The following is a 4,320-nucleotide window of genomic DNA, read 5'->3' as shown; positions in this document are numbered from 1 at the left end:
ATGCCTTCCTACAAAGAGTGGGGCTTAGAAAAATCTGGGAAAGAAGGAAAATCTGTAGGAAACGTAGAAGCTTTGGAACTTGGTCCTGGCCACTTGAAAGCTGTTTTGATTTGAAGCCAAAGCCCCTAGGGGGTGGGGCGCAGGGGGGTAGAGTGAAGGGGGAAGCAAAGAAAAGGGCAGAAGACAAAATTGTACTATAAAGCCCCAACCCGGGGAATTCAGTTTCAAGAACCGACAAAGAAGAAAAATGAATTGCAAAGCATAAGGGATACAGATTCATTTCTTTGTGTTTTCTTGAAAGTTTGGGTAATGCATTTCTTTTATTGTAAAATGAAACACAACAGTTGTCAGACATTCTGGGGCATGTGTCTGACATTAGACACAGGTGAGGCAGAATAAATCTGCATTGTCTTGAGTACATGTAAAAGGGCAGCATGAGGGGAGGAAATATGGTTGTTTTGGCATCCTGTTTTTAACCACCCATATTTCAGAGTCTGGGAGAAATGATTTGGGCCCAAGCAAAGTCTTGTGGTCTGCAACACTTCAGCTGGGGTGAGGGAGAAGAAGGGGAAATGGCTTCACTGGTTCTCTTCCCCAAAGCATCTAAAGGAATGTTCATTAATGACTTTTAGAAGAAATTCCTTTGGATTTTCATGGGGGAGCAACCAAGAAGAGTTCTTCAGAAATTCAGATTTAAAAATTCCTTTTCTAGAGAATTAAAATAGATTAATAAAAGGTAGGTTTAATTCAGAAAAATATATATTCTCTGGGAATTCATAAAGGAACGTTTCTTTTGTTTGATATAGATACTTGTCTCTAGATCCTAATGTACCTGCATTTCTGAGCCATAGTTTTGCTTCTCCATATATCCCTAAACTCTTTTTCTCTTTCCTCTGCCTCAGTGAATTTGACCGATGTAGTTTGCTGATGTGTGTGATTGTGGGCTCTTTGTTTAACTCTTTAGAGACAGATAAATAAGATGATATAGGAAAGGAAAAAGAACAAAGGAAGGGAGGAAAGGAAGGAAAAGAGGAAGGGAGGAAAGAAGGGAAGAAAGAAAGGGAGGAGGGAGGGAAGGGAAGCGGAGGAAGGAAGGAAGAAGGAAGGGAGAGGGGAAGGCAGGAAGAAAAAGGATCAAGGCATAACAAATCCATTTGCTTCAATCATGTAATCAAACCATTCCTATTTCTGAACACTCTCCTCAGCTGTGGCACATCTGGAGATACTGAGGAAATGAGTTCACAGAGCTTTGAGCTTTGTTTCTGTTGAGTTGGCTGTTCTGTTATATAGATAAGGTGTGTGTGTTTGTGTGTGTGTGTGTGTGTGTATGTGTGTAATGTACAGTTAATTCACAAAACAGTTACCGGGCCATCCAGATCACTTTATAGCTTAGACCCAAGCTTCTCAAACTATTTGTGGCAAAGGATCAGTTTTTAAATGTTCAATCAGTCATAAACTGGTGTTTTAATCAAATGTAACAAAAATGTATTTCTAGAAAAATTAAATTTAAAAACACCCCAAATCATACAAAATGCAAGCCTCTCATATTTAATATCAGATTCAAAAGACAGGCCAGTCGCGGTGGCTCCCGCCTGTAATCGCAGCACTTTGAGAGGCCGAGGCAGGTGGATCACCCGAGGTCAGGAGTTCAAGACCAGCCTCACCAATATGGTGAAACCCCATCTCTACTAAAAATACAAAAAGTAGCCAGGCGTGGGGGTGTCCGCTTGTAGTCCCAGCTACTCAGGAGGCTGAGCCAGGAGAATTGCTTGAACCCGGGAGGCCGAGGTTGCAGTGAGCAGAGATCACGCCACCGTACTCTAGCCTGGGTGACAGAGCGAGACTCCGTCTCCTCCCGCTCCGTAAAAACAAGACAAAAAAATTTCACGTCAGATGACTAGAAAAGTTTCTAAGTGCTCACTCTCAGTTTCACTGAACTCATTGCACTGTGGTACCAATCCGCCCAGGGCCAGCACTGTCCAGGGAACCCCCCTTGCAGAGGACTAGTATAGATGTTCTATAAAGAAAAGGTCTCTAAACAAAAGGAAAGGGATAGCAGTTTATATTTTTTAAGTTCAAAGTTATTAACTTGCTATTGAAGTATAGACAACAAGATAAATTCCAGTAGTTTTCAAATAATTTCTTTTAAAGAAAACATTTAATTGCCTGGACAGCGTTGATTAAAAAAAAAATTAAGTGTTTGCTTAAGTAAAATAAACTATATACATGGGGTATCTCTGTTATCCTATGGGCCCTATTTGTATTCAAGCACTGGAAGAATGAATTGATTTTAACCCAAATAGTTTTAAGAATGAAACAGTTTCTAAAATGTAAATAAGGCTATCATCTTTCTTTACTCAAATGTAATGAATTAATGTAGACCATTGCCTAATTTAGTGTTGACTGAAGTAGTCGGAATTCACATATTGGGTTGAAATGGCCAGGAATATTGTAGAGCACTGAAAAGACTCTAAGTGAATTGCATGTTTTCATCTTAAACTATAAGACATTTACCAATTCCCACTGATCTCAAGTTGCCCTAACGAACTTTCCACACAGAGGCTAATAGAATTTATGTCTCTAAAAGCAGTAAGTTAAAGAAATGGAAGCTTGAGTCATAAAGAAATTCCCTGGCTATAAATTTATTATTTGTGAGAAAGAATTTATTTTTTCACACACACACAAAAAATGTAGAGCAGAGCTATTGCATATCATCCCCACATGGAACAAGTGGTGAAAGGACTGTTGGGTTATGGAAATCATATTATTGTTATCATATGTTTTCCTTAGCTGCAGCTATCACAGAGAACCTTTTGGGTAGGGTATTATTTACAATGCCCTATTGTTTAACATCTCATGTTAGGATTCTGTTTCAATAGTAGTTTATTACCATCACATATTTTTTTTCTTTCTAGATTTGACTTCAGATAAATGTCACACTCCAGTAAAGATATTTTAAGAATTACTCAGTAATCAAACCATGTGAGTTCAATGGTCTATAAGCTTGGAATCTTAAGAAATTACTGAGTAAGTAAATTTTGGGTAGTGAATATGAAAAGCATTCACATAAGCATGTAATTTAAAGATGGAACTAACATCCATTGAACAGCAATAAACTGACATGAATTGGCTTTATTGTGGCCAGCAAGAGGAGCTGGCTATACGATGGCTGAATTACAGGCTGGGACAGAATGTGAGATCTGGATAGGGGGCCTTTGTGGGTGGCATGTAGCATCCAGGTGCACAAAGGTTTGGTGTTGGTGTGTGACTTCGGACACCTCGGGATGCTGAAACTTCTTAAAAGTTGACCTATTTATATTGTTTGCCTCCCTACGGGACCCTTCCAGTGTCCCTAGATGATAGGAACCATCCAGTTTTGTCAAAACACATACATAAATCTAAAGGGTTCTGTGTTCTGTGAGAGGCAGTTTTGTGGAGAAGACAATCATTCTCTCTGTCTCTCAGTTGGATCCGTTTTGGACCCCAGGGGGTGATTTGCCATCTTTTGGCACATTCTGGGTCTCTGTACACTGTTTCTGCTCCCATTCTTGCACTTGTTAATATACAGCCCCCAGCTGGTTTCTCTCTAAGTGCCACTCACAATCCATATTTCCACAGTGATGACATTGGCTGCCTCAGTTTTAGGAGCTGCTGGAAATAGCCACTAATCAAGAGAAAGAGAGAAGGACTAGCCCTGAATAATTGATCAACGATGCTGATTTTGTTGGTTTCCTGTTTCTTTTGCTTCCTGGAAAATACAGAGCAAATATTGCATGTGGGTTGATGCTACAGCATCGTCTGAACTTGGAAGGATGATCATGCATTCTGATGCCTTGTGGTCTCACTACAGGTCCAATTTTCATGTGTTTTAGGAGTCTTGGGATTAGGTTATGTACTCTGACTCTGGGCAAATGGAAACACCAGGTGAGAATTGTTTATCTCATAACATTTCTTACAAGGTATTAACTTTTGGACCATTTTGGAGAAGATGAGCAAATTCATTTTTCAAGGCCAGCAGGGGTGGTTGCTATGAGCAGGCCTTTGTCAGCACATGAGACCTGACCTTGCTGACCTGGGAAGTTTCTATATGTGATGAAAATCTTTTTCATAATCAGATGATGATAGCTGGCAGGGTGTCACTAGATTATGTATATGATGGTTTATGTTAACAACGACTATTTTGTTAAAAAGTATTTGTCGAACTTCTACTTTGTGAGAGGTCTTCTTCCAGGTATTGGGCAGTAGTACCTCTTCATTGCACTTTGAACTCTTTCTTTATTATTTTATTTCCTTCACATTTGTAAGTCCAGTTGGAGTAAA

The 4,320-nt window shown here is 39.6% G+C and overlaps 1 long non-coding RNA gene across 1 annotated transcript; it reads left to right on the top strand.

The window, feature by feature from the left end:
• Nucleotides 1-630: 630 nt before the first annotated feature.
• Nucleotides 631-3,762, top strand: LOC126930273 (uncharacterized). The gene is made up of 3 exons (XR_007717550.1): nucleotides 631-736; nucleotides 2,916-3,027; nucleotides 3,619-3,762. It is a non-coding gene; the product is annotated as an uncharacterized LOC126930273 (long non-coding RNA).
• Nucleotides 3,763-4,320: the final 558 nt, after the last annotated feature.

This window comes from Macaca thibetana, chromosome 11, assembly GCF_024542745.1.
Source record: "Macaca thibetana thibetana isolate TM-01 chromosome 11, ASM2454274v1, whole genome shotgun sequence".
In the NCBI taxonomy this organism is placed as follows: Eukaryota; Metazoa; Chordata; class Mammalia; order Primates; family Cercopithecidae; genus Macaca; species Macaca thibetana.
Note: the sequence above shows the minus strand (reverse complement) of the source record. Positions and strands in the feature narration are given on the sequence as shown.